Source organism: Myxocyprinus asiaticus, chromosome 40 (genome assembly GCF_019703515.2).
Source record: "Myxocyprinus asiaticus isolate MX2 ecotype Aquarium Trade chromosome 40, UBuf_Myxa_2, whole genome shotgun sequence".
NCBI classification, from domain to species: Eukaryota; Metazoa; Chordata; class Actinopteri; order Cypriniformes; family Catostomidae; genus Myxocyprinus; species Myxocyprinus asiaticus.
The window spans coordinates 33,475,887-33,499,956 of record NC_059383.1 but is presented as its reverse complement, the minus strand read 5'-3'; the positions used below and the strand labels follow the sequence as shown (position 1 = coordinate 33,499,956).

General features: G+C 34.9%; 1 protein-coding gene across 1 annotated transcript in view; it reads left to right on the top strand.

The window, feature by feature from the left end:
- Window positions 1–16,542: 16,542 nt before the first annotated feature.
- The window catches only part of LOC127430773 (prolactin receptor-like), a 42,807-nt gene continuing 35,279 nt past the window's right edge, over window positions 16,543–24,070 (top strand). The window contains exon 1 of the mRNA XM_051680825.1: window positions 16,543–16,723. The gene's annotated coding sequence lies outside the window, so the exon portion shown is untranslated. The remainder of the gene's footprint in view (window positions 16,724–24,070) is intronic.

Sequence of the window (24,070 nt, the reverse complement as noted above, 5' to 3'; positions counted from 1 at the left end):
GTGGTCTGACATCGCAATTCATGAGTTCCTTCTCCCATGCTATGAACACTGCCTGACTGTGGCAACATTTTTGCAAAATAAAATTGTGTGGTTCAATTCATGTCTCAGGGCAGTTCCGAAGTGAAATGTCCACTGTGTGGCGCTAAAAGTGAGTGAAATGTTCTCCCGACCAGATAAGTTTTTCAATTTTTCTCCCCAATTTGGAATGCCCAATCCCCAATGTGCTCTAAGTCCTCGTGGTGGCATAGTGACTTGCCTCAATCCAGGTGATGGAGGATGAATCTCAGTTGCCTCTGCATCTGAGACCGTCAATCCGCGCATTTTATCACGTGGCTTGTTGAACGTGTTATCGCAGAGACTTAGCGCATGTGGGGGCTTCACGCTTTTCTCCGCGGCATCCACGCACAACTCACCACGCGCCCCACCGAGAGCGAGAACCACATTATAGCGACCACGAGGAGGTTACCCCATGTGACTCTACCGGGCCAATTTGGTTGCTTAGGAGACCTGGCTGGAGTCACTCAGCACGCCCTGGATTCAAACTCGTGACTCCAGGGGTGGTAGTCAGCATGTTTACTCGCTGAGCTACCCAGGCCCCACAGATGAGGTTTTTAAGGTTAATGTTCTATCGATATTTAAATCAACAAAACCTACCTACCTCCCTACCCTAAACCTTAAGCCTAAACCTAAAGCAAATGTGAGTTGAAAAACACAATTTCTGAAACAACCACATCGTTTTGTGGTGCTTGTGCTCCTATGACACTTTCTGCTAACGTGTCGACTTGCGTGCTCTTCAGGACTCGTACTGATCCTTTGTATTGCATATGCAACACTCTATCAGCTGAGCTTCTGTGCAATCTGATCACACTTAAACAAGCTTGTAAATGTAGTTAGTTCATTAAAATGAATCATGCGCTATGGTAAAAATGTTTAGATGTTTTTGGCTAGATACTTAGCCTTTAAATGACTAAAATATTCACTCAGTATCTATACTTTCACTTAAGTATAATTTCTGACAAGGGCGTAGCAGCCGTGGGGGACATGGGGGACACGTCCTCCGCACTCTTTAAAAAGGACTTTTTATCCCCCGCACTTTTCCAAGCTAAACCCATACTGAGTCCAAATGGTGGATTTGTATACAGTATTCTTTGCGTTTTGTTACTTTGGGCTGATTGAGCAACCATCCAGCCAATCACAGGTGAGTTTTATGAGCCAAAACAATATACGCCCCAATATATTACGCCCTTACGTAATAGGCCGTCAATCAGACAGTCTAATCAATGCGGCTCCATTCATTTCTACAAAGTTGCTTTCAACAATGCTCATTAATCCATATTTTTATTGGCATTGATGTTGATCTATATTAATAATCTAGAGACGAGGAACATACAAACGAGTGTTATTAACGGCATATCGTTCTTGATGGGCAGTATTACGTGAAATGCACTGCAGAAAAAAACAAAGGTCAATCCTTCTTTTAAGCACACATTGTAAGTGGAGTTTATATCAGCGCATGAGTCTTTATTAAGTTATTCATTTTACATTATGCTTGTGAGGTAATAATTTGATCGGTTGTTTTTGCCAATTTAAGCAGATTACTGGATCTGTGTTAAATATGTAAAGCTATTTTTAATATCAGCTCCTGTTTTTATACCTCTGTGTTGGTGTGCAGGCGACAAATTGTAGGAAAAAAGATATATCTGCTGTGTTCTTAGTACACATGCATTTTACTGAAGTAAATAGATATGTAGACATGCTTTTTTATACATGAAAATGTGCGGATGTTATTGAAACTCATAATTATTATAAGACTATTATTATTGTCTTTTGAAAGAAGTCATGCTCAGCAGCTCACAAACTGTTGGGAAATGATAGATTTTTTTTGTTCTTATAATGCTTAAAACCTCGACTAATGTCTCTCTGTAGGTCTGTGGTAGGCCTGTCGCGATTATTAAATAACTAATTCTTATTAAATAAGAAGAGTGCATGAAGCGCTCTGATGCATGCGCTGTCAGTAGAAGTTTGCGCCAAACTCCCACGCAAAAAAATATAAACAAACAAGTGTAAACTTTGATAGTGAATGCAAAGTGCTCCAGTTTCACTTTAAACGATCATATAATGGCAAATGTTCCTGGTTCATACATGCTGTGTTAATGACACGCAGTGATAAAGAGGAGGAGAGGCATGCTAACTCTATTTCTATGGAGTGATAAAATGATGAAACGAAATCTCAAAGGTTATACTTCATGACAAATAAGGGCTTGTGGGTTTAATCAGAGCATTAAAATAATGTGTGAAGGTGAAGAAATTAGGAAATAACTATTTTACTATTGCATTATACAATATAAATATAATATAAATAGAATAATATATATATATATATATGTATAAAATATAATTTTTTTAATTGATCAGAACTAATGTTGACCAAAAGGAGAGGCATATTTTAATTTAGAAATATTTTGATACTTAATTTATTTTTCATGTCATTCATAAGTTTTTAAAGCTTTTTAAAATGAAATCATAGTTTATCACAATTTCATTATTTGAGGTGTATAAAGCAAACAAGCAGAAAAAAAGCACACCATAAAAAATATGACAATTTATATGACAATTAATTGTCACAGCCCTTTATTATTGTTTGACAATTAATTGTCAGCCAAATTTCATAATCGTGACAGCCCTAGTCTGTAGACATACAGATTTTAAAGGATTAACATTTTCTTTTGATCTTTGATTCAGTGACTAATTTCACACAAGACACTCATTTGTCACCATTTCTAGCATCACCAGAAATGGTCACTGAATCATTAAATGGATCTGAACGAATTTTGGTGAATGTAGTCAAAACACTCAAGCCACTTGGATACATTCAAATCCAACAATGCACAAGCACAGAGGAAAAAAATTTAATTGTGCACATGCACAATTGTAATTGTTGTAACTGATTAAATAAATTATTCAGTACCAGCTTGTGTTCAGTCTTTTATTGTAATGTGTGAAACAGAAGCAAGTGCTCCACAAGATGCCCTTTATTTTTGCAGCTAATTCTGTAGAATTTTGCAATTCATTTGCAAAACTTGAATCTTTAAAATACCACAAATATTAAAAGTAAATAATACATATATATTAATATAATACTTATATCATAATTATAAGTATATATTAATATATACTGTAATATATTAATATATTAATACTGCACTGTAATTGTGGGGTCTGTGCGAGCCACCTACTAACAGCTGTTAGTCACGCAGGTATGGGTCAGGACCTTCAGTTAATGTTCACATCAACCAACATATTGGGGAAAAACTGTGATCTCAGTGATTTCGACCATGACGTACTTGTTGGTGCCAAATGAGCTGGTTTGAGTATTTCTGTAACTGCTGATTTCCTGGTTATCTGAGTTACCGTGGTCTTTCTGTCAGCTCAAACCAGTTTGGCCATTCTCCATTGACCTCTCTCATCAGTTTGAATTGAGAAAGTAAACAGGATGCAGAACTGTATTTCAAAGTCAAATTTAAGGAATAGTATTAAAATTAATTAAATTCCAAGAAATTCATATAACTGCTGTAAGATTAGTTTTTAATAATACATTTCTTTTTTTAGTATCTGAATTACATGTAAACATGGTATCACACACAACACACCCGGGTATTTCAAGCAACATTACATGATATTAATAAAAAATATTTGAAATTCCACCTATTTAAATTTGTATTTAATTTCTAAATATTTCATTAAACATAATTTTACATTTTTTAAATTAAGTCATTTATTTTATATTATGTTAAATATTATATATATTTGTTAATATTATATATTTACCATATTTATTAACAAATTAATTTTCATTTTAATGGACCTTATTGAATATTGCATTCAGTAAATTCAGTAAATTCCTCCTGCCATTTCAATTCAGTATCTCAACATTATGTGGGGAGCCTATACAGTAAATCTTAAATTTGCCCCAATCTTGTTGACCATATGTGTTGGTTTAGGTGACCCATGGACATCGTGTCCATGTTAGTCCAAGTTCTAATACCGTAATTTTCATTTTAAAAATGGCATAATACAATTGTCATGTATTAAATCAACTCCAATTCCAGATGGCAGAATTACATAACACTAAAACACATTGAGTTTACTGGAAGAGGGCATGCTAGAAGGATTTTGGGAATCTCCTCTGCTCACCCCCTCCCCACCCACCACTGTCAGAAATTCAGTCTATATTTGGGGAAACTTAACTTGCTGGCGGGTTTAAGGATGTGTAATGGTTGACAGAAATTTCACTAGTGCCAGGTGTGTAGGGATGGAAAGTTCAAGAAGAGAGGCATATGGATATTAGGAGACTAAGATAAGATTCATTAGGAGAGTCATGAGCAGAGTATTTAATCTCCTTGTTTTACATGCAACTCTGTTATTTTAAACCCTCATTACACACACACAAATCTAAATGTTATCCCATTCATGACTGCAATAATTACAAATGCAGAAAAGGTCAAACTTTGTTGGAAGGAGCATGATATTGAAGGATGATGAATGATGTTGACAGATACAATTTAGTGGTTTGGAGCTTTATACATGGCTAGCCCAAATTTCTAGGTGATCATAAATCTTATAGGTTTACTCTAACATGGAAGAGAAGATAAATCTTGTTTCTGTGCAAAAAACTAGTAACAACTAGAAGGAAAGTGTGGGGCATGGCACTGATTTGAAGTGTTTTAGAAGGTTTGGCAATTAGATGATTGACAGCTCCAGAGAAGCATACATCAGTGGTGCTTTCCTTCAGTGTTAAACAGCTGGCATGAGCCTGACATGCATTTGACCCTGTTTTAGCATGATGACAGCTCAATCTCAGAGATTAGAGGAGAACATCATAAGTGAGCCTGTGTAAAAGACACTAAATGGAACAGCAGGAACAGCAGTACAGTGTACACAAGGTACAGTAGCTGGGATGTTAGAACATGCCCTGTCCTCTGCTTCTCGTTCTAACTGTCTCTTGTCATTTAACAGACACTTTTAATCCATACTGATTTATGGTACAATAACAGCAGGGAAACTCCCCCTCGTGCAACCTTTGTTAGGAGTCTTGCTTGAGGGCGCAGATGAGATGTGAACTCATTGACTGTGCCATTTACAGGAGGATCTTAAATCTGTGACTTTTAATTGCCAATCCAAATACAGAAGTGAGCTAATATGACAAAACCTCCCTTTTGGGACATTTATGGACATCCTCATTTGATGTAATAAACTCCATGTTGATAAATAAATACAATTATATATATATATATATATATATATATATATATATATATATATATATATATATATATATATATATATATATATATATATTTAATTATAAAAACAGATAATTTAAAATAAGCAAAACAATTGAATAATTCAATTATAAACATTTAAACATACTATATATATATATATATATATATATATACACCATATTGCCAAAAGTATTCGCTCACCCATCCAAATAATTGAATTCAGGTGTTCCAATCACTTCCATGGCCACAGGTGTATAAAATGAAGCACCTAGGCATGCAGACTGCTTCTACAAACATTTGTGAAAGAATGGGCCGCTCTCAGGAGCTCAGTGAATTCCAGCGTGGTACTGTGATAGGATGCCACCTGTGCAACAAGTCCAGTCGTGAAATTTCCTCGCTACTAAATATTCCACAGTCAACTGTCAGTGGTATTATAACAAAGTGGAAGCGATTGGGAATGACAGCAACTCAGCCACGAAGTGGTAGGCCACGTAAAATGACAGAGCGGGGTCAGCGGATGCTGAGGCGCATAGTGCGCAGAGGTCGCCAACTTTCTGCAGAGTCAATCGCTACAGACCTCCAAAGTTCATGTGGCCTTCAGATTAGCTCAAGAACAGTGCGTAGAGAGCTTCATGGAATGGGTTTCCATGGCCGAGCAGCTGCATCCAAGCCATACATCACCAAGTGCAATGCAAAGCGTCAGATGCAGTAGTGTAAAGCACGCCGCCACTGGACTCTAGAGTAGTGGAGACGCGTTCTCTGGAGTGACAAATCATGCTTCTCCATCTGGCAATCTGATGGATGAGTCTGGGTTTAGCGGTTGCCAGGAGAACGGTACTTGTCTGACTGCATTGTGCCAACTGTGAAGTTTGGTGGAGGGGGGATTATGGTGTGGGGTTGTTTTTCAGGAGCTGGGCTTGGCCTCTTAGTTCCAGTGAAAGGAACTCTGAATGCTTCAGCATACCAAGAGATTTTGGACAATTCCATGCTCCCAACTTTGTGGGAACAGTTTGGGGATGGCCCCTTCCTGTTCCAACATGACTGCGCACCAGTGCACAAAGCAAGGTCCATAAAGACATGGATGAGCGAGTTTGGTGTGGAAGAACTTGACTGGCCTGCACAGAGTCCTGACCTCAACCCGATAGAGCACCTTTGGGATGAATTAGAGCGAAGACTGCGAGCCAGGCCTTCTCATCCAACATCAGTGTCTGACCTCACAAATGCGCTTCTGGAAGAATGGTCAAAAATTCCCATAAACACACTCCTAAACCTTGTGGAAAGCCTTCCCAGAAGAGTTGAAGCTGTTATAGCTGCAAAGGGTGGGCCGACATCATATTAAACCCTATGGATTAAGAATGGGATGTCACTTAAATTCATATGCGTCTAAAGGCAGATGAGCAAATACTTTTGGCAATATAGTGTATATATAGTATGTTTGTATATATGAGGCCATTTTGATTAAGAAAAAGGAATGATCAATTTGTTACATTTAAAAAATACCAAAGAAATAAGACTAAAATACATTAAAATGAATACTAAATGCAATTACACATACTTGACCAATAATGGTTCAGTTTACAGATTAGGCTTTCTGCTAATTTAATCCATTTAAATCTTCAATCACAATGTGGAAATATCATCATATATTTAAGGAAACATTAACTTGAACAGTTCTAAAATGACATAACCCTTATCCATTAGTGTGTGTGTGTGTATATATATATATATATATATATATATATATATATATATATATATATATACATATATATATACTGTATAAACAATAGCAGTTTATGGTATGTCCTTATTTAGACTGCTAAGTGAATGTTTGTGCATCTGTCAGTGCATACAATGCATACGTGTGTCTGTCTGTATTATAGCATGTCATTTATAGACAGCTGTCTCTCATTTATTCTCAAATAGGCCAAAAAAGCCAAACGCATAATGCATGCTCACCGGTCATAAGAAGAAACTGACATTTACTCAATCAAAAAGGCAACTATACTTAAGACCTCACTTTATGACTTTATTTGATGAATATGCTTTCAGAGCCTCTTCCATCTTCCCATAAACTCACCTGACCAAGTCTTTCAGCTGACCAAAGAAACTTTTATTGTCAGTGGTCCTTCAGAGGGAACTACAATATTTTTTGTGCTTCTGTAAAGTCCAGATCATCCTAGATGAAATCACTGACCTTGTTTGATCTTTGATCCAAAACTTCCTTGTGTCTTCAAGGGTTAATTGTTTTGGCACATAAGGTTAGGTCATGTCATGTTATGCCATTTCAAAATGTACAGCACGTAAAAAAGTTTAAGGTTTAGTTTTGTAGCAGGTGCTTTGGGTCCGCGCTTTGATCTTAGAGTTTTGTGGCTTTTAAACATGTCTATTAGCTTTGAAGCCATCTATATGCTAGTGAGCTCAAAAAAGTTGACAATGTATTTTGAGCACATACATTTTGTTACAGTCTTTCTCTTTTTGATGGCTTATCCTGCACCATACAGATTCTTATCCAATCAAATGGACCACTTGCAAGCGACTAGCAAGAAGCATGTCATCGTTCATGGCTGTGACGTAACTGAAGCTTGTTGGCTATTTCAAAACAAATGGACAAGCCCACTGATGTCCCACCCAAACTACAAGTCAAGACAGGAGAGAAAACTGCACTAGTCAAGACATTTCACGTGGTGTTTAAAGGAATAGGTAACCAAAAATAGGAAACTTTATTTCCTATAAAGTTCCCAGTGAGTCATTATTTACTCATCCTCACATCGTTACAAACCTGTATGATGTTAGTTTATATCTGGAACAAAAAGCATAAATGTAAAGAATCTTCATGCATATCTTTTCTATACGACAACAGTTCATTGTGGCAATGTCTGACAAACTCTCAAGAGAACAAAATGGCACCATAAATGTCCATGTGTACTATATTCCAGGTATTCTGAAGGCATATCGTGTGATAGCATCAGATATGGCACCATTGACCATTGATGATGTTTGGTCACAAAACACATAAGAACCAACGGTGTTTGATGTCAAATGGCATCAACGGTGGTGGACCATATCCTTTTGTAGTCTATATGACCTTTGTCCATATCAGAGCTTTGACAGAAGGAAGATTATCTGAGAATAACCACTTATATTTCAGCGTGTTCCTTACACAAAGCTATTGTATGGCTTCAAAATATTTTTGGGTGAACTAATCCTCTAATGCATCGAAACAGAAAATCTGATCACAATGGATGTCTTTGCTTCTCCTTCACTTGACATGCTGGTTTTCCTCAAGGAATGTTGGTTATGCAAAATTATGTAAGGATTATTACATTGCATTGTGGCCCATTTAGGGCCCATCTGCCCCACAGCCCACAATATCCTGTGAAATATAAAATATTTTGCGTGAGTCTGTCTTTCTTTCGGTTTCTCTTAGTGTCTCCCTGTCTTTCTGTCTCTTGACTCACTAGCTCTTTGTGCTTGTTATTTTATTGTTTGGAGGATGGTAACCTTGGCAAAGCATTAATAACATGGTTTTAACCAGGCCAAGGTGTTATACAACATTATAGCCACAGCTGGGGCTCTTCTCATTACATCACTTCAACATAACTTTATGGCAATTAAACCCTTTACTAGTATGAGTTAAAAAAAAAAAAAAAAAAAAGAAGAAGAAGCACAAGTTATTAAGAACATCATAAGTTCATTTGAAGTAAGCTAAAGTATAAAATAAAATAAAATAAAATAAAAATTATTGAATAAATATCATCATGCACTTGAGAACAAAAATGTGAGTTTCAAGACAACATAAACACTAACCATTACCCATTCCATTATTACACATATTGATATATTGAATTAAATTAAATATGAGTCCTCTGAGATAAAACATTTATGGTCTAGAGCAATTTTCTGAAAGACTGGGTTAAGAACATCTCCACTCTCAGTCAAACATATTGTACTTCATTTCAGATAGACCTAATACCATGAAATCACAAAAATATATCATGCTCCCACAGAGTTTATTCAGGTTAAATTTAATTGAAAGTTCACCTCTGGGCGAGTTCAAATGATCGTCCATGTTATAAGTTTAATGACTCATGTCCAAAGGAGCTTGTTTATTATAGCTTTTTTTTTTCACTGTTAATTTAGCAATTAAATCCCACCACAAATACACTCAACAGCGGACCTGTGTGACTCAAACCAATAATTCACTAGAAATCATGAGAATTATGCTATTACCTTGGCCTAACAGAAGCAATTTTGTAATTAATTATAATTACAAAAATGTCCTGTTATTTAGAGATGACACATCTAAGAACTGGAATTATAGAAACTAGAAAAAAAAAATAATTGTAGAGAGAAAGTTTAAATTTTGACTTGAGTGTTTAAAAAGGTGATAAGCCTTAAGGACGGATGGATGGATGGATGGAATTGTATACATTCTTGTAACTTTGTTTTTATGTATTATATTAGGATACATTAGGATGCTGTAAATGGTTTTTAGAATTTCATAGAAATCACTGGGAATGCAATATGTTCATTTTAAGTGCATATTTAATCTTCTAGCTGTGCATATAACCAGTCACATGATCATTTGATTTCCCAGCCCAGTAAACCCAGTGCCTTTAGGTTCACTGGGGTAAAAGAGTCTTGTAAGTCTTATTAATTTGTAAAACAACAAGCTGGTGCATGACGCATATGTGTATGATATTCATTTCTATGGTCTCAAAGGTGAAAATTGTTTTCTTTGGAAAATGTTGGCATCAACAGATAAAATTTGTTGAAAATAAGCAAATTTACCATTCTTATAAGTCTGAAAAAAATCTGTTCCTGTGTTGTTTACTCAAGTAAATTGGATAATTGATCACAGAATGTAACAAGAGATCAGAGTTTATACGAAGACCACACTGATTGGGGGGGGGGGGAAGGTATGTGTGAATAAAAATGAATAGCTCCTTAACATGTAATAAGAATAGGTCACCCTAAACTAAAAATAATTCTCGTAATTTTCTCACCCTCAAGCCATCCCAGATGTGTATGACTGTCTTTCTTCTGCTGAACATAAATAAAGATTTTTAGAAGAATATCTAAGCTCTATAGGTCCTCATAATGCAAGTCAACAGGGTCCAAAACTTTGAAATTCAAAAAGTACAGAAAGACAGTATAAAAGTAATCCATATGACTCCAGTGGTTAAATCCTTTTTCTTAATTATAGGTGTGGGTGAGAAACACATCAAAGTCCTCAAATAGCCCTCCTACGCACTCTTCTCTCATGTTGTTCTTCTTATTTTGTTTTGGTGATTCACATTCTCCATGCGTTCCAACAACTGGAATCATATGGATTATTTTATGCTGCCTTTATGTGCTTTTTTGAACTTCAAAGTTTTGGATCCTGTTGACTTACATTGTATGGATCATACCCATCAAAGGAGAATCTTCCTTTTTAACTGTGAATGGTTCCTTTAAGCATATATTGTATTGTTATGTAATGTAGTGAATTCACAACTATCAATTAAAATCTTTATTTTTAGACTCCAAATATTCATAATTATATGTAACCAAATACCTTTGCTTGCCAAATAAATCATTTATAGCTATTGCTGGTTCTCATTTGTTTTGGACTGAGTTGCTTAATGTAATTGATTCAGAAATCAGCCAGACGAATGCTAACTGATGATGCACTTTGTGTGAAAGAAATATTTGCATAAAAGTCAGTATTTATTTTAAGTAAAAAAGTTACTGTAAACACCTCATCAGCATTCATGAAATAACAAAATATCAAAAACTGTATAAAAACACTTCTGGAGCCATGGTATTTTAAGTTTGGTTTGTACAGACAGACATGAGAAAATGACATTGAAATGTTAAAAACTATTTGTGGAAACAATTATGGATGGAGATTTACAAAGCGTGCAGTTGTCATGGTGAAACACTGAGAAACCTTTCTCATTCAAATACATTTGTCTTAGGTGTAGAAGAAATGTGGCATATTTAAGACTGTTTTGTATTGTGTGCAGTGTTGGGGAGTAACTACATTACAATGCGTTTACATAATTTAATTACAAAATAAATGTAACTGTAATCTGTTACAGTTACTGAGAAAAAATGTGTAATTAAATTACAGTTACTTATGAAAATGTTAACGATTACAAAGGGGGTTAAATCTGAATATTTTCTGTAAAAAGCTAGGATATGTTGAATAATATTAATTTGTTGCTTTGCCTGTTTTTGATGTGCATGATGCCTCCTGCCATTTAAAGGCCGTTTAGTAAAGCGATGCTATTCTGATGCTTTTGATTGGTTCTCTTGTTTGAATTTGCAGCGCACCACATCTGCCAATTACATCAATCCACATTGCCGCTGAAAGCTTTAGGCTACAGCCTGTCTGAGAGTTGCCACCATGGCGAGTGATAAAAATGCGTTGCAGTGCTGGAAATTTAAAAATCATTTCATCCAGAAATCAGAAAAGGGTGCAAATATAAAAGTTCAGTGCAAAGTATGTTTGCCAACTATTAAAATACTATTGACATCGAAGGTTTCAATTTCAAACCTGAGGAAGCATCTGCAGGTATGTAACTTAGCCTACAGTTAACTGTAAGCAGTCATTAAATAAAGTAGGAAAGGCATTGCCTATTCCCACCTGCCACACCATGCTACTAATGTGTATTCAAGACGTATTTTAGCTCTGTATTGCTCGGTGCATGTCCAGTAGTTTATTTAACGATGTTAATCTCCATTCAGAACAAATTAGCTACTCTGCTAGCTGGCTAAAGACGTCTTTACCAGCCACACTTCTATTTATGAACCCTTTGACAGAAAATATATAGCTAACGTTTTTCCTCCTTGAATAAGGTTGGTAACCATGTCAGATCTAATATTACAGTTATTTCAGCATTGTAGCATAACCTACATTAATGACTCACAAGGTCACTGAGTTGTGAAATTCAGGGCACCAACAGACTCCCCTGGCCAAAGCAACTTTATCACTAACCCATTTTAATTTTTAGTGTCTATTGATTTTAAATCTGTATTTAACCTCAGAACGATCTCAAAATTAAAAAGAGGTGCTAAAGTCTGATTTTGTGGTGGCTGTGCTTTAAAATGTTAAAAAACAAGTGATGAAGGATTTTGAAAGTTTGACAGTAATCAGTGTTGCGTACTACTGTAAGGTTAACCCTGTCTGGTTTAAATGTTTGAAAATGATTAACAGTTGAAAACATTCGTTAGAAATGTAGAAAAGTAATCAAAAAGTAATCAAAAGTAATCAGTTACATTACTTTAATAAAGTAATTGAAATAGTTACACTACTTATTACATTTTAAATAGGGTAACTTGTAATCTGTAACCTATTAAATTTCCAAAGTAACCTTCCCAACACTGATTGTGTGTCATCCTGACCTCTAATATCACGTAGATTTAATACGTTTAATTAGTACACAATGGCTTTTATAACATAGCATTATACAATAACCTCAGTCTGCACTGAAATGCCATTGAATAATTTACTTTAGACTGTTGGTCATTCAGTACAAGTGTTAAACCTGTGAAGAAACAGGGAGCACTTCAAATTAAAGGTTCTTTAATGGATCTTCTGATCAGCAAAGAACCCTCTTCTTATCAAGATCCATTTTTTAGTATAAAGCTCGTAATATAAAGCTGAGTTGGCTAAATGGTTATTTGGAAATTTAAAAAAAACATATTTATATTAAAGTTCTTCAGATTATTCTATTGGTTTATTGGTTCTCTAGCACTATACAGTATGTTTTTGTTTTTTTTTTACTTTAAAGGTAATGGCATCAAGACATACAGTATATCCTTTTAATTTAAACATTCCTTGAACCTTTATTTTTAAGAGTGCATGCTGTGATGTGAGTTAAATGTATTATGCATGATAAATAGATGTTGTGCAATTTAATTTAATCTGGATATTATAGGGAAGGTTCCTTTTAACCTGTTCGTTCTGTAGGTCTGTTCCTCACACAAAACTATTGTATGACATTTGAAAAAATGAATTAAGAGTCCCCAAGCCAATCCCCCTTGGCATGGGGACTCTTAATGTAGTACAAGGATGTGCTGATGACTGACAGGGCTTTGGGTGTTATTTCCCAATGTTGATTGATAGACAGCCAGACAGCCAGACAGATAGATAGATAGTTAGTTAGACAGATAGATAAATAGATAGATAGATAGACTTGTGTGACGCGGGTAGAACAGGAGTGTCACACTCACCTAGGAGACTCCTAATAATTTATATTTATTTTATAGTATAGATTTATAGTGAAAAATGAATTACAACACCCAAAACTGACTGGAACTATTCAGAGGACATTGATTAAATCACTGGATTCTAATGCAACAATTTTATGTTTCCTTAATGTGATATTTGGACCTTCAGAGTTCTGGCCACCATTCACTTGCATTGTATGGTCCTACAGAGCTGAAATATTCTTCTAAATATCTTTGTGTTCTGCAGAAGAAAGAAAGTCATACACATCTGGGATGGCATGAGGATGAGAGAATTTTCATTTTGGGGTGAAATATCCCCAAAAGAAACAATTTAAAGGAATATTCCATGTTCAATACAATACATTTATAAGAATTAAGAGTTTATTAAAATTATAGCCACAGGCTGCTCACTATAATTGTATTTGTTTATTGTTGTTTAAATTGAGAAAATACAGTAAAATGCTGTTTATTTGTAGAATTGAGGATAGCTGAATATTTGGCAGAGGCCAACTTGTGGTAATGAACCAGAGCAGGACCCTCTTTGCCTTGACCATAAACACATTTGCCACTGTACAAGCTCACTTTGCTGTTTCATCTGTCTCTGTATGATGTATGTAGTATACAATGCAAAAATCTAGTGAGAGTAATACTTTACTGAACTGTTTTAAAGTGTTGCAGGTTGTTTTTGATTACTACTGTGTTTCTGTACATGTAGCGTTATATAATAATTTATGCTGATTCATTTTTATGGAATTTGCCCCGGGGTGCCCAAGACATGTGCAAGCCAGTTCTGTTGCATTCGTTAGCATCTGTTATCTTCTTTTTGTCTGATGAACTGGTGACACCTGGACAGTGTTCGCAAACCCAAAACTGGCCACAGGTCTGTTCTGACAGGGTCATGGACAGCAGGGAAAATACAATGCTACAGTAAATGCAACTAATCATATAAACGTGCTTAGTCAGAATTTTTAAAAAGGTAGGGAAAAGCTTTCAGAATATCTTTCGTTGATGACACCATCATCATGTTACAGAGAACACTGAGGTAGTTCCTAGAAATGTCTATGCTGATGAATAGGTTCTTAAAGCGATCGTTCACCCAAAAATGAAAATTCACTCAAATCATTTTCTCACCTTCATTAAGTTCCAAACTGACAGGATGTTTTTCTGTTCAATGCAACAGGAGATGTTAGGCACAATGTTAGCCTTGGTCACCTCTCACTTTCAATGTAAAAGATGCAATGGAACTGAGTGGTGAATAAGGCTAATATTCTGCACAACATCTCCTTTTGTGTTCCACGCAAGATAGAAAGGTCAAGTCTGAAACAACATGAGGGTTAGTACTGTAGATGATGACAGAATTTTCATTTTTTTATTAATGTTATTTAAGAATACTTTGTTAATATTTTTTAATTATTTACTTTATGATTCATGTCTACAAACAGCCTTACACTATGGAAAACATGTTTTTTAAACATGCAGCAATAGTGAAAAAAATGCCTTATTCATATGTTTACCCACTATTCCTAGCCATTATTAGCCGTTCAAGTTTCAGTTTTAGTGTAATATTTATTCAGGCTAACATGTTTTATGCATAAGAAGGCTTGTGATTCACCTAGAACCTAATACTTCTGAGATCAGCTTGAATTATGTTATGTTTTTTTCTCTTTCAGACATTCCACCTGTCTGCTTCATTCCATTTGTTCAAAGAATTCATCTACTGAATCAAGTTTTTCTGCTCTACATTGTAGTTTCGTCTGTTTTTACCAATTTTATTTACTTGAAACATGTTCTGTCCTGTGTACTATAAACATTTCTATGCTTTTGTGAATTAGTTGCTAGACTGTGGTTTTAGCATTCACTAATTTCCTGTCCATGTGAACCTTAAAGCATGTAATTTGATGCAAATAGCGGGAAATATTACCCCATCAAGTATTGCAGATAATTTGATTATCATATTGCAAGTGTGCGCTTAATTTTCCTCTTCAGTTGCATTAAGCAGTGGAAGGGTGAATAATCAGAAAAGTCTAGTGTCTGTTGTCCCAATATCAAGGAACATTTTAGTCATCCTGGCTTTTACAGACTGCCCCAAGATCAGGAGATTTTAAACAAGCACATCCTCCAATACTAAATGTTCATTTGGTCATGGGACCAATCCACATCCGAATGCTGTTTTTAAGCAACAGGAACATAGTAAAGAAGAGCAGTTTCCCAGATTTGAGAGAGTGCCACTGTATCCTAGTAATCCTTCAATTTATTGCCTTCTCAATGAGACATATGGAGTGGCAAACAAAGTGCTTGAGAGGTTGATGGCGAAGGGTTTATCTCAACAGGTTTTACAATGTTTAGGGAAGAGCAGAGCTATACAACCTTGTGTTTGGATAGCAAGCGAAAGCAGTTTAGAAATGGTCATCAACTATTGTCAGGTCTGTCATTGCACTGGAACAGGCAGTCAGTGTGGTCTATTTTGCTCGGCAACAAATGGATGGATTTATAGGATAGGACAGTGTCCATCCGATCACCTGTCCAATCACTTGATTTACAGTACATGGTACAGTAAATGCAGCTGTAATAGCAATGGTATTGATCTTAATATTTGATTTTATAAGGAAAGCAATAAACTATAAATCAGTCAGTTACACTTTATAATAAGGTTGCATTAAAGGCAATAGTTAACATGGACTACCAATTGACAATAGTTTTACAGCATTTATTAACCTTGCTTAATGTTAATTTATACTATTGTTCATTGTAAGTTCGTGTTAGCTTATGAGGCATTAACAAATGTATATGTATGCCATTTTTAAAGTTAACAAAATATAAGTTTGTATAAAATAATACTAACCAAAATTTATAAATTCTAGGAACGAAAGTAGAATCACAGGCTCACAGCATTAGATTACCACTTATGAATTCTTACTCAGCACAGGGCGGATGAGAGAGCACAGAGTGGGAGGAGCTTGTGGGAGGAGCTGAGAAGTCGAGGCCACGCCCACCCACAGGCAGAACGGTTAGACAGGAGATGCCCTGCTCACGGAGGTGTCTGACTTACCTGTGAGGTGTGGGAGCGAGTCTCCTCACGACATCAAGCCTAACGAACTATCGGTTACATAAGCGAAAGCAGAAATCAGCCTGTTCAGTGAAGTCATCCTGAAGGCACGGATCACTTGAACCGCTAAAGAGGGGATTACAGGATCTCATCATCGCCGTATGAAGAAGAGGTAAGCGCGGAGATATGATACATGCAGTCCGCTGTCACCAGTGCTTGCATTTTCACACCGGTCGTTGCGCTAGGTCCTGTTAGCCTACTTTTCTGTCGCTTTTATACTTTAGTCAGATCTCGAATACATTGCATTGAAAATGGAATAGAATTAACACCCAAATAAGAAAGATTGAATGTATGTCATGTATATAAATGTATATGGTGCTGGGCAATATATTGTTCTAAATGATGGTTAATTTAACTGAACCGCATTTAAATAAAAAAGTAAACCTTAAATATAGAAAATATAGACAATTGTAAAAATGTATAATAAATAGCAAATACCAACTACATGTACATCTTTACTGTTAGTGCTATAGCCATTATTTACCAATAGTAACATGTTATATGTGTTACATATGTTAAATGTCTTCAATCTGGGTGTGGGCACACTTTAAAATACAGTTTTTACATACTGCACTGTAAAACATGGTTTTGCCGTTTAGTTATCATAACTCAAAATGTAGAGTTAGACTAACTGCCCTGGATTGATCTAGTTGAGATTACTCAATTATCCAATTTGAATTTAGAAAAACTAATCAGCTGAAATCAAAATTATAAACCAGGAGAACTATGCACACGTATTTGGACTCCCAGCATGCACTGCTGTGTATTGCCTAAAATTATGCAAATGTAGGTGTTACTGTCTTACCTTTCTTTTTTTTACTCTTTGCTGCTTTTATTAATGCTGTTGGTTGTTTTAGTTTGTTGCCACTTTCAGTTATTTGTCATGCAGCAATAATTCAAATCTTATTACTCAGTGATTTGTTTGATCATTTTCATCTTCATTGTGATTTGCGTGTAAAGTGTTGAGACCCATGCGTGTCTCCTTGACAAGCTAAAGCCTGAATATCATATGAAGGAACTGACATTGGTCTCTGACCATCTTTTGACCATTTACCATTTTATGGCAGTTTAATTGACCTTTGCAATGGAATAGCCCTAACTACTTCTTTGGTTAATATAATATTAAATGATAATACAGTACTGTGCGAAAGTTTTAGGCACTTGTGAAAAATGTTGCATAGTGAGGATGTCTTCAAAAATAATGCCATAAATAGTTTTCATTTATCAATTAACATCATACAAAGACCAGTAAACATAAAAAAAGCTACATCAATATTTGGTGTGACCAACTTTGCCTTTAAAACAGCCCCAATTCTCCTAGGTACACCTGGACACAGTTTTTCTTGGTTGTTGGCAGATAGGATGTTCCAAGCTTCTTGGAGAATTCGCCACAGTTCTTCTATATAGTCTCAATTGCTTCCGTCGCTTCTTGTAATCTCAGACTGACACGATGTACAGTGGGGGGCTTTGTGGGTGCAATGCCATCTCTTGCAGGGCTCCCTGTTCTTCTATTTGAATCTTTTCTATTTGCAAAAGTAATGTTTGGGAGTCTAACATATATTTTTCCTGTTGACACATGAAAGCTGAAGATATAAATAACCATCTTAAGACAAATGCTTTTGTGAAACATCTTAAGTGCCTAAAACATTTGCACAGTACTGTATATAATTAAAATTCAGTATTCAGTCTGAATTTATTTAGAATTAAATTGATTGAACTAAGATAGTTAAGTTCACTTAAAAAGACATTAAGCTCATTTAACAAGTTATATTGATTTAAGCCAACTTTTTTTTCTATATACACAACTTTTCCTCTTATGTTGACACAACTTAACATTTTAAGGCAGCATGAACACCAAGTTGAAACAAAAATGTTTGTATTTACGTAAGAAAGTACGGAGTAACATGAATTAACAATATATACTGAATATGCCATTGATGCTAATGTAATTCATTATGATTGCAATTGCAACAGAAATTCTAATGTCAATTGTTAGTAAATGATATTGTCTCAGTTGTTGGTAACATGGGGGATATTGGTAAATCGTAGTCAAGTAGCCCTACTGTATCAGAGCACAGCCTTAGAGCTTAATTATATTAGCGGATGGAAAGTGCTGATATAGGCGTTCATCATGTAATGAGCTTTCCATCAGTCTAATCCTGAGCATGAATGTGCCAGAATGGCTATGGAGTCTTCAGTGCTCCATGCAGTTCTTGGAGGTGGGTCAACAGCTTAATAATACGTGACTTATGTTTTCTGGTTCAGAGTTAAGTGTTGGTTTGTGGTGTGGTCATATTTGATCTTTTTGTCAAAGCAATGTTCAGCAAGAGCATATACACTATCGGTCAAAAATTTTGAAACACTTATTCTTTATTATAATTTTTATTTTTTTTCACATTTTAGAATAATAGTAAAGTCATTCAAACTATGGGATAACATAAATGGAACTATGGGAATTATGTTGTGACTACAAAAAATCCAAAATAAATAAAAACTATGTTATATTTTAGCATCTTCAAAGTAGTCACCCTTTGCCTAGAATTTGCAGACATGTACTCTTGACATTTTCTCAACCAACTTCTTGAGGTATCACCATGGGATGCTTTTTAAACAGTACTGAAGGAGTTCCCATATATGTTGGGCACTTATTGGCTGCTTTTCTTTATTATTTGGTCCAAGTCATCAATTTCAAAACCTTTTTTTTTATTTATTTTTTTTTAATTACATTTTAGTTTTATAATGAAATAAATTAATATGGTGGCACAATTTTATTTTTGTCTACAAAACTAATTTCAAACATTTAAGCATACGCCTTCAGATCAAAAGATTTTTTAGTGTTTCAAAACTTTTGACCGGTAGTGTAGATCTCATTTGAACTTAATGGAGACAACAAACAAGTTTTTTTTTTTTTACAGTATTGATTGTAATATTGACAATTTAATTTGTAACATTTTTTACAAAGTTGGGGTGTGAATTACCTACATAATAGTTTAAATGTCTTTTGACATTATGTCTGAGCAAAGAAATGGTGCCTTGCACTGTGTAACAGTCTTTTAATAAATGTTGCTGTTTTTTAGACTACTTTTAATTGTTTATGGCATGTGGAGTCAGGTCAGTAAGTGCACAGTCACTATATGAAACTGACTGGAATTCTAGAATAAAGTGTAGTCATAAAAATAATCTTAATTGTTCCTCTTGATGTGTTCAAATAAATTGAGGTCAGACAAAGATCAGAGTTATCAGGAACCAAAGCATACAGTACAAGCTAGAGTCTGTTTTTTCTGTTTACATCTAGTTTTTGAAGTCTATTTTGCATTTATTTGATATGTTGTACCTTATAACAAACTCAGTGCTTTTGCTTGACATTGTCCTGAAGACATTAGAACACCTGACATTAGCTCCTTAGCCTGACTAAAGTGAGACCTTCCACTTCCTAAGCGGCCATTCAGCAGATTGTATCAATTAGAATCTTTAACACACTCAAACTCACTTTGGTTTATCAGGTGTCCCAATTAAACTCCTGAATGATAGCTTATCTTTTTTTTTGGTTAGAGACGACCCAAAGGGCCTAAATTTTGACGGCAGTACAAATCAAACATGACATGTGACTGTAAGGATTCTAAATGTGGAAAACATTTGCTGGGTGTGGCGTTTCTAATTAAAGTCTTTGAGAAGGTAAAGAAAAAACATGTGCCTGTGTTATGTAGTAAAGTCGAACACGTTAAAAATAAGTAAGCATTTACTTGCTGTTCAAACACGTGCTGAAAGTGACCAGTGTCTGTTTTGATTCTACTATGATACCATCAAGAGGTGTTAAACGTCTTCACTTCATGTTTACTACCTGTGACTTTAAACCAGTTTTGCAGCTTTCATATATTCTTCTCATAACGTTTTAAAAGTGGGGTTGTGGGCATGCCAGTAAAAAAAAAAAACACACAAAAAAACCTCCCAACTCTGCTTATCACCCATTTCTTGTTTACTTGATTAACTCTTTCCCTTTCCATTAAATATAAGGTGCAGATCCTGTGACTGATCCATGATGTTGCAGAGTCATTGTTTTTGCTTCAGGTCTTTAGTTAGCTATATTGAGTTTGAGTTTTAATATACTCCTATTGTTTTAGACTAACAGTTACAGTACCATGCCAGAGCATAACTTAACCTTATTATTATTAGTATGCTGCTAAGGCAATTATCATTATTACATATTCTTAAAGTTGCTTGAAGCTAAACAACTATATTCTCATGCAAAAATCCTGGCCAAAAAAACAAAACAAAACTAATTATTCTACTTTGTTTAGTGCTTTTGTATATGAATATTATTTTCAGGGTCATAAAGGCTGAATATACAGTAATAGCAGTAATTTAAAAGCAGCCTTAACATACCTTGATTATAGGTTTAGGTCTATGCTGGCATTCTAGAAATCCAATACAATTTGTTCAATTCAAGAAAATTAAAGTATTTCAAAGTCAATAGGGCTCACCTGGTGACAAGCGGACAAAGTTTAATTGACATTAAAAACGCCTTTTAATATAGACAGTTTAATGCAGTAATGGTGAAATGCAGCAATAAAAACCTGCAAAAGGGAAAAGCAAACTATAGGTGCAAGACATTCTGAGGGGGATACCAAAAACATTAAGAATGAATCTGCCTTGATCTTGCAGGAACTTGGATTAATGTAAATATACTGTAAGTGTCTATATTACAAGGGAAAAAGTTTGAAAGCTTGTTCAACTGGTTTCACAGTTCATTCTGTTGTGAACTAAAGACCTCTGTTATATCATCAACAAAGCTAATTGTGCTTTTCACCAGGTATACACCCATATTTATATTATGGGGGAAATGGGGGGGGGGGGGGGGATGGGGTTGTAAATAGGCTATATAATATTATTTATATATATATATAATTCAAGATTTATATTTACGTTGTTGATATACTACAGTCAATTTACTGTTGATATATTACTCAGTGTGTATGCATTTTTTACAAAGAAAAAAATAGCAGTGCAATGTTTACTTTTTGTATTATGTCCATTAGTATCTCAGGCAGCTTACAAATCTATTGTATACTGTAAAGGATTATTGTCTGGGAACCTAAAAGGTGTTAACATCTAAATTAAAAAATATTCAAGGTTCAATACAATTGAAGTAGGGCTGAAATGATTAGTCGACCTTATTGACAACGTCGACAATAAAAAATTGTAGACAAAAAGTTTCGTTGTCGAATAGTCGTTTGATCTTAACGTAACATAAGATCATATGAAACTCTAATGATTGCACACAAGAGCTGCACTGCAGCTCGCGCCTGACTGAGGAGAGGAATAAAACACATCTCACAGTCCAGACGCACTCTAAACTTTCCAAACAGCTTCAGGTGATGTAGATCGCAAAGTATGAGGGAATTATAATGCAAAAATACAAAATAAGTAAATACAGAAGCACTCTTGTTGTGGAATAAGCAGAGCCGGTGCTGACGCTCAGCTTAAGCAAAACTTGCGTGTCGAGCGTCTTTAAAGGAAACACCCCGGCGTTACATCTTTAATGCAGTTCTATTTAATGCGTTATAGCTTTATTAAAGTTAAAATAATAAGGAAACTGGCATTTCTCTGTGAGGTCAGTGCCTCTTCTATGAGTTGCGCGAAGTGTCCTGATCTAAGGGGGAGAGATTGAAACTGCACCCGGCTGAAGTACACTCTGTCGTGGGGACGCTCATCCCTCGAGTGCGTGCGCTTAATGCAACTAGATTATAACGTGATGGCAACTTATTGAATCGTAATATATGTGTCACTGTGCATTTCTTATCGTGAAGAAAATTGGCAAAACGCAGCTCTATTAATAAGAGAGAGTTTTTTTTTTGTGAGTTAAAGATGGATTGAAGTGAACAAAAAGGTCCCATTATACACTGCAAAAATTGTTATATATATATTTTTTGTTTTGGCTTGTTTTCCAATATAAATATCTAAAACTCCTTTAAAACAACACACATTGACTTTAGCAGCTATACTGCAGAAGAATTTTTTTTATCTGAGAAAGTTGAATATAATACTAAAAATACAAATATTTTAAAATATCTAAACATCCTTTAAAAAAAGATGCATTCACCTGAGAAGCAGCATATAAGATATTTAGACTTGCTTTTAGAGAACAGATCTTGAATATAAGTGTATTTTGTCTTTACTGCACTCGCAGAAGTATAACCAAGTGACAAAATACACTTATATACAAAATACACTTATATTTAAGATTCATTCTCTTAAAGCAAGTCTAGATATCTTAAATGTTACTTCTAAAGTAAATGTATCTTGTTTTAATGATTTTTAGAAAATTTTAAATGGAAAAAAAGACAAATACACTTGATAACAATAGGATTTTTTTGTAGTGAAATTTTTACTGAATTAAACATAATAAAAAGTATTTTCCCCTTTAATTCAGTGAATGTCATTTAGAGGTATTTTTAAAAGATGATTTTGTCCTCTTTATTGTTAGCAAGCATGTTTAGTACAACCTTTTAAGTCAGGGCACAAGCTGAATAATCGGTTTAGAGCTAATGATTAATCGTTGCAATAATCGTCCGAGCAGTCGAATAATCATTCTAATAATCGTTAGATTAGTCGATTATCAAAAGAATCATTAGTTGCAGCCCTAAAGTGAAGCTCAATCGACAGCATTTGTGGCATAATGTTGATTACCACAAAAATAAATTTCGACTTGTCCCTCAAAGCAAAAATCGAGTTACAGTGAGGATCTTACAATTTTTGGAGGGTCATTAAGGACATTTTAAGGACAGTATATTTTAGGGTTTGTTGACTACATCATCATGGCAACGAAGTTGTAAAATTGTCTCAGATTACACAGATTAGGTTAGTAAGTGATTTTATCACACTAAAATCATGTTAATACTCATATTGTTTATGTCTTGTGGCTATACTTTTTCAAAAAGTCAGTATTTTAACATTCAAAAATTGCTCCCATTCACTTCCATTGTAAGTGCCTCACTGTTACCAAGATTTTTGCTTTTTTTTAAAGAAAAGGAGGGGTACATTAATTTATTTTTGTGGTAATCAATATTATGCCACAAATGCTGTCGATTGAGCTTAACTTGTTTTGAACCCGTAATATTCCTTTAACAGGTTGTATTCAAGTCAAAAAAATTATTTAATCTGACTAAATCAACCTAATTTAGTGCAAAAATGACTAGTCAGTGGGTTGCCTCACAACAAATACACAGAGCGAAATAGTCTCGAAATGCGCTTTTAAAAATTGAACTATTTTTAACTTAGCATGGCATCTTAAAGCAACGCTCGAGGTGGGACCCTAAAAAAACATGCGAGAAAAGATGCAACATCTTAGTGAGGGTTTTACATGCAAACTGTCTAACAGCTAAAGTATGCTAATTAAAGCACAGTCACTAAAAATATCAAAACTAAATCTAAACATAAACCGTTTTCGGTTCCGATTTCA